This window comes from Girardinichthys multiradiatus, chromosome 15 (assembly GCF_021462225.1).
Source record: "Girardinichthys multiradiatus isolate DD_20200921_A chromosome 15, DD_fGirMul_XY1, whole genome shotgun sequence".
NCBI classification, from domain to species: domain Eukaryota; kingdom Metazoa; phylum Chordata; class Actinopteri; order Cyprinodontiformes; family Goodeidae; genus Girardinichthys; species Girardinichthys multiradiatus.
In genome coordinates, this window is record NC_061808.1 from 39,146,296 (window position 1) to 39,155,528 (window position 9,233).

Consider the following 9,233-nt stretch of genomic DNA (forward strand, 5'->3'; position numbering starts at 1 on the left):
GAACTCTCAGTCTGTATTATAAAAACCCTCAATGGAAAGCCAGACAACTGAAAGACAAAAAGCTAGTAGATAACTCGGGAGCAAACTTCAGCAGACTGTCCAGAAAAGTAAATAGACTGATAAAATAATTCACAAAGACCTGTGCTACTGAGCTTTGGTTCTAGGTTTTTTGGGTGGTCCTTTACTTTGTTTACACCATGGGATTGCATCAAGTTTGTTTGCAGCTAGTTAATGGCAGCAGCTATTGATTTTCATTTGGCACTTAAAGATAAAATTGGTCATTATATATGTTTGAAGCACATTTGAAAACTGACCCACGTTTGTATAAGTTTACCTCAAAAAGCCAGACTTGAACAGCTGAAGAATGATGATGTGTATCTGACATGAGAGACTGTTTAAGTGTTTTCAGGTGTCCCTAAATGAATCACCGTGCTGAAATGTACAATGTTTATAATAACACTATCAAACTATTATATTTACAGCATAATTTTGACACTAACCTCGGCAACTGCTGGAACCGACTGAGACATTTAAATGAATGTGTCCAGGTCACCTGTCCAAAGAGGCATTACATTAACTAATTACCACATATTTTTGTTGTTGATTTTTATTTCTTTGCTTCACTGCATCTGAATTCAAGTAGGAACAAATTCAGCAATTAGTTATGGACTCACTTTGACATCTACCAGACTGATGCAGTCCACTTGTTGCTGTTGTCCTTGGATTAAAGCCCTTAGCCTCTCATGGTGTTCCTTATTCATCCACTGTTTTTTTAATTAAATGTCCATTTGTTTATAAAGAATTGTTAAAGGAACCATGTGCCATGAAACCTTACACTGGGGCACAAAACAGAGCTCCTCTACATGTCATGATTCTAGGAACGGATCTGTGCAACACTTGGACCAAAAAGATGTCTTAAGGGCACAATTGTCCCAGCCCGAAGCAGGCACTAAAGTGCGAAATTCAATTGAGAACTCAGAAACTGGTCAGTTTCTTTGTCTTAAAGACCACAATCGGCGAGCTGTACTCGTCTGATCTGCTTCACAAGAAAATGCTTGTCTAAATTACTCTTCAAATGTGCAACCGAACTGATTGCAGTTTGTGAAGCGGGCCTCAGCCCATCTTAAAGCTTTGCTGGTCAGTAATCCTAGAATATCTGATATCTTCACGTCATCATGTGGAAAAGAATATGGGGAGCGGTTGAAGACAAGCATACACTGAAGGAGGAAACCCCCATGTATGTTCAGAAAGGGTTCTGACCGCATCTGCTGGGTCTAGTTGGCCTGAGTGTTCTGTCATGATTCTAGGAATGGATCTGACCCACATGCAGAAACACACTCAGGAAAATTTCACAGATTTTAAAAGGTTTATTTTCACAAGAATTATTTGTGGCGAGAGAACCAAGACCGGTAGATCACTAACTCCACAGAGAAGGGGAAAACAGGTAAGACCAGAGTGATGACATGATTATTGTACTTAAAGTAATATGAAACGCTTTTCCAAGGTAAGTTGGTCAATGGATGATTGAAGGAAGTTTTCGGGAAGTCCAGTCAAGCTCAGTCCATTGTGCGAAGAAGGTGTCATGGTGCCCTGGGTGGTGGTACTTGCACGGGAGCTCGTTGGAGGGTGAACAGGGTTCGCGTGTGATTGAGGCCGGTTGATTGCGGAGCTAAGAAGCTGCCAGCTTGGAGTTTGTCCAGAGAAGGTAACTGGAGGCTTGAATCTTAGATCCAGAAGATTCTTAATCCAGAAGTCAGGAAACAAACTGGAAACAAAGCCAGGGCTTGAAAGCAACCTGAAGAGGGGAATACACAACGGTCAGTCGAAGCACTGAGAAAATATTAAGCTTAGTCACAAGAGGCTTAGGTTTGGCGAGAGTCTGTTACCACTGTTGGCTAACACTCAGGCAGTGAAGTGCTGGCAGCCTCCTGCTTAGACGTTCCCAGTAGCAATCAGCAGGATAAGGAACACCTGTCACCTCTGCACCCATGAGCTCCCACGCCACCTATGGACTGAGCAAAGTAAATGGCAGGCAAGAAACAGAAAACAAACAGAAACTCCTAGATCCCGACACTAGAAGCTTCATATATGCTATGAGATAGGAATTGTGGTAAGTTTCTAGCAATATACTGCTATAAATTTATTTTAAATTGTGGTATGTTTCTAGCAATATATTGCTATATATTTCTTTAAAATGACTTGGTAGTGAACTAAACAATTTAAACTGTTAAGTTAAATACTTTTAACAAAATTTGGTTCATCATTGGCTGTTTTAATTTTGTTTTTGTCAGATGCATCTATTCAGTTTAAAAGTGAAACATGTCATGTAACAATATAAGGAAATGCCAGAATACCATACAATAACTCAGCATAAAGAGTGAATTACTTGCTGTGCAATTTGTTTAATTAATACTGAAATCCCATGTAAGATAGATAGGAAAGATTTGGGTAAGGTTAGATTAGGTTATGTTAGGTTAGATGTGTAAGTTTTGCATGGGACCAGATGAACTAATGTTTGGACGAAAGATTTCTAGTATCTAAAAACAATTTAGGAATAATGATGCATCTGAGCCGAAGTTGATAGACTCGATTTGTTCCGCTGTCTGATCTGCGCATGCACAGTGTTGAAAGTGCTTAATATGTTAATAACGAGTCATTTTGCGACTCACCATGGGACAATCTACGTTTTCACAAGTTTGGCTCGATAACCCGGCATTCAAAGACCGGCTTAAGACGCTGTTACGGCGATCAAATCACAATGAGACACATTTTGTGCCTTTTTGCCGCCCTAGGCGGGATGGAAGGACGGAGTCCCTGGTACCCAGGAATCAGTGTGTGTACCTATTTTCGGTACCATGCTAACGTCATCTTAAACACTAGGCTTATTCATCTGGAGCACACGAAGATGATGATGTGACTGCCTCACCCATGTTGCTAGCTGCAGACGATGATTAGCTAACGGCTGCTAACAGTGCTGAATGCAGGAGTTGTAGCCATAGATCTGAGGCTGGCGAAAATTGTGCACTCAATTCAATTCAATTCAGTTTTATTTATATAGCGCCAATTCACAACACATGTTGTCTCAAGGCACTTCACAACAGTCAGGTACATACATTCCTATTAATCCTAACAATTGAACAGTGCAGTCGGAGTTAGCTTTTTATTCAAATTGGATAAAAAGTTTTTCTATCTAAGGAAACCCAGCTGATTGCATCCAGTCAGTGACTTGCAGCATTCACTCCTCCCGGATGAGCATATACAGGTCGTTATAAGTTCATTATTTTCCATAATGTCATGATGAAAATTTAACATTCATATATTTTAGATTCATTGCACACTAACTGAAATATTTCAGGTCTTTTATTGTCTTAATACGGATGATTTTGGCATACAGCTCATGAAAACCCAAAATTCCTATCTCACAAAATTAGCATAGGAAGACTGGGGAGAAGGAAATGCCAAAATGCCAGAAGTCCAGTGTCAAGTACCCACAGTTAGTGATGGTCTGGGGTGCCGTGTCAGCTGCTGGTGTTGGTCCACTGTGTTTTATCAAGGGCAGGGTCAATGCAGCTAGCTATCAGGAGATTTTGGAGCACTTCATGCTTCCATCTGCTGAAAAGCTTTATGGAGATGAAGATTTCATTTTTCAGCACGACCTGGCACCTGCTCACAGTGCCAAAACCACTGGTAAATGGTTTACTGACCATGGTATCACTGTGCTCAATTGGCCTGCCAACTCTCCTGACCTGAACCCCATAGAGAATCTGTGGGATATTGTGAAGAGAACGTTGAGAGACTCAAGACCCAACACTCTGGATGAGCTAAAGGCCGCTATCGAAGCATCCTGGGCCTCCATAAGACCTCAGCAGTGCCACAGGCTGATTGCCTCCATGCCACGCCACATTGAAGCAGTCATTTCTGCAAAAGGATTCCCAACCAAGTATTGAGTGCATAACTGTACATGATTATTTGAAGGTTGACGTTTTTTGTATTAAAAACACTTTTCTTTTATTGGTCGGATGAAATATGCTAATTTTGTGAGATAGGAATTTTGGGTTTTCATGAGCTGTATGCCACAATCATCCGTATTAAGACAATAAAAGACTTGAAATATTTCAGTTAGTGTGCAATGAATCTAAAATATATGAATGTTAAATTTTCATCATGACATTATGGAAAATAATTAACTTTATCACAATATGCTAATATTTTGAGAAGGACCAGTAGAGACAGTGGACAGTCACTGGCGTTGACTTTGCAGCAATCCCTCATACTGAGCATGCATGTAGCAACAGCGGAGAGGAAAAACTCCCTTTTAACAGGAAGAAACCTCCAGCAGAACCAGGCTCAGTATGAGCGGCCATCTGGGGGTTTGAGAAAACAGAGCAGAGACACAAAAAGAACACAGAAGCACTGATCCAGAAGTACTTTCTATGGGAAGGAAAAGTAAATGTTAATGGATGTAGCTCCTTTAGTCGTTTCACCTAGAAAGAAAGAACAGATAAACTCTGAGCCAGTTTTCAAGGTTAGAGTCTGAAAGAGAGCACATATAATTAGTTACAGTAAAAGCTCAATCAATTTCCATGTCTAGGAGATAGAAAGGGTTAAACACTAAAAGACAGGGCTACTCCTCTTGCGTTTGACCAGATGCTTCCTCAAAGTATTCCCGCCGCTGGCCATGTACTTCAGGTCACAAATATTGCAGAAAGCGTAATCTGCATCGCATTTTGAAAAATGAAGCCCTTTTCTTGAGTGCTTTCTATTTGCCAGGCTTGCTTTGTTTATTGTAGCAGCAGCTTCTGACGTCATCATGCTATGGTGCGTGCAATGCTTTGTTCATGTACGCCATGGAAAATCGCCCACTCATCCACTCCCTCTGTGCAACAATGATACGTTTAGGTACCGAAACATGGTAGTGATTGATTTTACGTGAAGAGGTACACGTTAGTACCGATAGAATTTGGGCTGTAGCTATAAAAGTACAAGAATTCGGTACCTGTTCTGTCTAAGTTACACTATATAAGAAGGTTTTGTAAATCACCCTAGAACTCCCTCTGGTGGTTGTTTGCGATATTGTTTTGGTTATTCTGGGAAAAAGAAAATAAGGTAGCAGACAGAACCAAGATGGCGGAACGAAATGTCGGAGAGTCGTTAAAGAAAGCTGATGTCAACCTTAATTCGTTGTTGTTTCAGACGAGATTTGTCCGTAAGTATTGGTTAATGTCCTGAACATAGTAATTGTCATTGTTTGTGTAACAGTGGTGTGATAATTTGTACATTTAAGTTAGTTAGAAAATGCCATGTTTTGTATATTTCAGTTTTACGAAGGTCAAAGAGAAGGCAATGGTCAGAGGCCATTCTTCAATAAATCAACAAAAAGAAAGAGAAGTCTGCTTATTGGAGCATTGTTATCTTGCTGTCTAGCTGGTGAAAATAAGAGAACTCGGGGCGAGGACAGCATAGTATCCATCGGGAGGTATGACCATGTCTGTGTGTAAACTTTTCTCAACTCAGAACATTTTTTATATTTATTTTTTTTTTTTTATTCTTTCCAGCGCCCTTCACCCTAGGCGCCTATGTTGCCTATGCGACAACACAGCCCTGGAGCATTCACCAGCAATGGGGAGCAAATCCCTATTTCATTTTTTGGTGCTACACAGAGCAGAGCAACTGCAACCTCAAGCTCAGCTATGAGCACAATTATTGTCTTCACACCACAAACCAGTATTACCAGCAATACAACGGGTGCCGCAGACAGGCAGCAGACATTGCTGACACCAACGTCAGAGCTGAGGTTCTCTGGTGCCTGAACACCGCAGCAAAGCATAACTCGTACTCTTCAGATAACGGCATCAGAGAGTTATTCCAAAAGATGTTCACAGACTTCGACATAGCTAAACGTTTCGCATGCGGCCACCCTCACCTCATTTTAAGAAGTTGCTTGTGAAGAGCATGACAACGACACGGACCATTTGTACTCATGTTCAACGAGTCTCTGAACAAGTCAAATCTTACTCAGCTACATGTAAAAGTTGCTTGGTCAACATTTTACTCAAGTTAAAGTAAAATAAGTACTTCAACAAAAACTTTTTAAAATAATCAAATATTTAAAAATACAAAGTAAATTTTGTAATATCAGTAAATTGCTGTATTGTTTTCTGAGTGCTTTTACAAAACCTTGTAACTCTCTGAAACCACCTAAATAAATACAGGAATATAGAACCACTACAAAAAGTCTGGACAGTGAAATACAATCAAAAACAATAATGAAAGCTATTGTCATTTCATTTTTTTTTTTTTTTCATTTAAACATCCCCACCCATTAAAAACAGAAGAGCTGGGCGCGGTGCTGGTGTTGCAGGAGTTAAGCGCGCGACCATGTGTAGAGGCTATGGTCCTATGTGGCTGTTCCGGACCCGGTGACCTTGGCCGAAGGTCTCCCCCTCTCTTTGCCATCTTTCCTGTCTGACTACTGCTTCCTTATGGGAGCGTTGCAGGTTTACCGTTCAGTCCATTACTACCAATAAACTACAAATTTGCCTTCAAGAATTCAACATGCTGTTGAACCACTTGGCTACATGGCAACAACACAACCCACATTTGACAGCAACAACATAACACAGGAAAATAAATACTAACACTGACAAATGAATGAAGGATTGATGGTGGGTTCTTAAATTCAGAAATGGAATTGTCCATGGTGAACACAGGAGACTTTAAACTTACTTGAATCATTTTTATTTGGGAAATCTCCAACATGGAGTTGAGAGATGGCCATGCCTGCGTTGCTTTCTCCACTACTTTCTCCTTCATCTCCATCACCAAGTTTTGTTTGAATTAAGGCAGGAGAGCTACACAGAACAAGGATGAAGTGTTTCCAAATCCATCCAAGATGTGAGTGTAATTGGTTCCCTGCTATGAGGAGCACAACATGTGGCCAATTACATTTTAGAAAAGACAAACAGCCGACTGAGCCTAAAAGGAACAAGTAACTAAGCTTCCTAAAAATGCAGTGGAGTCAAAAGTACAATAGTTTTCTTTGAAATGTACTGGAGTAAAAGTCAGAAGTTTCCCCACCCAAAAAATACTCAAGTCCAGATACTCAAAAAAATTACTTAAGTACAGTACTTGAGGAAATGCACTCCATTATTGTCCACCACTGGTAATGACTGCGTTTCATCCCAATGACCGTGTCCTCAATGTGGTGTGTGTGTGTGTGTGTGTGTGCGTGTGCGTGTGTGTGAGGATGCACAATTCATCCATGTTGGCAGCTGTGGTCTCCATACCCTCCACGATGCAATGAAGGCAGGATTCACAATATGGCAGATAGACAAGCTCTTGCGGTCGATGCACTACGTTTTTCACAATGTTCCAGTGCGTATAGATTACACCAGCACCACAGAATCCTTTGTCATTACCCAATCTTTCTGTGGCCACCAGTGAGTGGAAAATGTCCCTGTGGCTGAGAGAGCTGTTGACATTTGGCCCATGCTCTTAACACACATTGATGCTGTCGAGAAGAAAAAGGTACCAAGCCCCAACTCCACCTTATACAACACAATTTTTGCAGCATGTGGCAATGATTTTACAGTCCTGAAACACAAGTTCTTCTTGTCAGTGGCAAGAATCTTATGCTAAATAAGATCTGACAGAGCTCCTGATGGTAATAATTGTAATTACTAGGGAGACTCATTGATTCATTTAAATGTGAATAAATTCTTCCAGTTGACAGTTGTAGCTTGATTAACATCTTCTCGTCATTAATCTTACTGTATTTATGCTTATCCTTAGCCAGTGGTTTCAGGTAGGATTTTATGTCGCCCGTTCTGGCCCCTGGCAGACATTTGACTATGGTTGCTGGCGTCTCTAGTGCCACGTTTCTGACTATTGAGATGCCAATTACCAGAGTTGGCTTCTCAGCGGGTGTGTCACTGAGCGGGGAAAATCTGTTAGAAACGCAGATGGGTTGGTGGTGACCTGGGGCTGGGATCTAGGACTATGCTTTCTACGTACCGTCACCCAGCCGGCCTGAGGCCCCGGCTGCACGGGCTCTGCTGAAGGACTGCTACGGGGAGCTACCCTCGGTGGCTCCACCCTGGCTAAGGGGCCTCGGCTATCTGCTGGTTTTTCAACAGCGCGGAGCCTCCAATTCCGACACCCTCGTCTCCAAAGCTACAAAAATGCTACATTTATTACACGTACCATTATCACTAAAGGAGGCAGAGGAGTAACTGAACATCTGACAGAGAGAGGAGGAGACTCAGAGAGAGAAACAGCAGAACGGGTAGCCATGTTGGAGCTAAAGCTAGCGCTAAACTATCGACCCCTTACCACTAATAGCAAAAACTGAGAGTGAGAGTCCCCAAACGTTAAAACAGCAAAAGAAAGTATTCGTTTTAATGTGCTTATGTATTAGAACAAGTAAGAGATATCACAGTAGAGAGAAATCAGATCAAACGAGAGAGCCAAACAATCCACCGAGTGCAACAGCGAAAACAGGAAGTGACGCCTTACCAGCTTATAAATAGCTTTATAACCTTTTCCAGACTGATAGATCTCAGTTACCTTTTGCCTCATTTGTTCCTGAATTTCTCAGCATGATGTCTAGCTTTTGAGGATCTTTTGGTATACTTCACTTCTTCTTCTTCTTCTTGTATTATTTTTGGCAGTTGGCAAATAACGTTATGATGTGCATTACCGCCACCGACTGGTATGGAGTGTGGTTCTTCATGGTTTTAAATCTTATTTACTATTACAACAATCAAATTCTATTTATTAATTTAGGGCTTTTGAAAAATTTAATTATAATTTGAATATGTTTGCTACCTAAACTTCTTTGCAAAGTATCTCTCAAAATAAAATTTTCTTTAATACCTACAAATTTTCTCCTTAAAATCGTTCTTTCTTGTTCATATTTCTGACACTTCAATATTACATGTTCTATTGTTTCCTCCTCTCCACAATAATCACATTTTCCTGTATTATGTTTCTTCATCTTGAACAATGTAGAATTAAGTCCTGTATGTCCTATTCTTAATCTTGTAATTAATCTTTCCTCTTTTCTACTCCTTCTTCCTGTTCTTACTTCTCCTACTATCTTGTTGATTCTGTAAAACCATCTTCCTTTCTTTTCTTCATCCCACCTTTTTTGCCACTCTTTCCTGATTCTCTGTTTAATTATATTTCTTGCCTCGGACCTACTAATATTTATTATAAAGCTAATGTTGTTTTGT

General features: G+C 40.6%; 2 long non-coding RNA genes across 3 annotated transcripts; one reads left to right on the top strand and one right to left on the bottom strand.

Annotated features, from left to right (window-relative positions):
* Positions 1–1,352: 1,352 nt before the first annotated feature.
* On the bottom strand, positions 1,353–8,646 carry LOC124882386. 2 transcript variants are annotated; one of them, XR_007041887.1, is made up of 3 exons: positions 8,566–8,646; positions 1,887–2,012; positions 1,353–1,795 (listed from the first exon to the last, which is right to left on the bottom strand). It is a non-coding gene; the product is annotated as an uncharacterized LOC124882386 (long non-coding RNA). The 2 variants fall into 2 exon arrangements; XR_007041886.1 differs by lacking the exon at positions 8,566–8,646 and adding an exon at positions 2,670–3,068.
* LOC124882387 lies at positions 2,001–5,951 on the top strand. The gene is made up of 3 exons (XR_007041888.1): positions 2,001–2,110; positions 5,319–5,476; positions 5,556–5,951. It is a non-coding gene; the product is annotated as an uncharacterized LOC124882387 (long non-coding RNA).
* Positions 8,647–9,233: the final 587 nt, after the last annotated feature.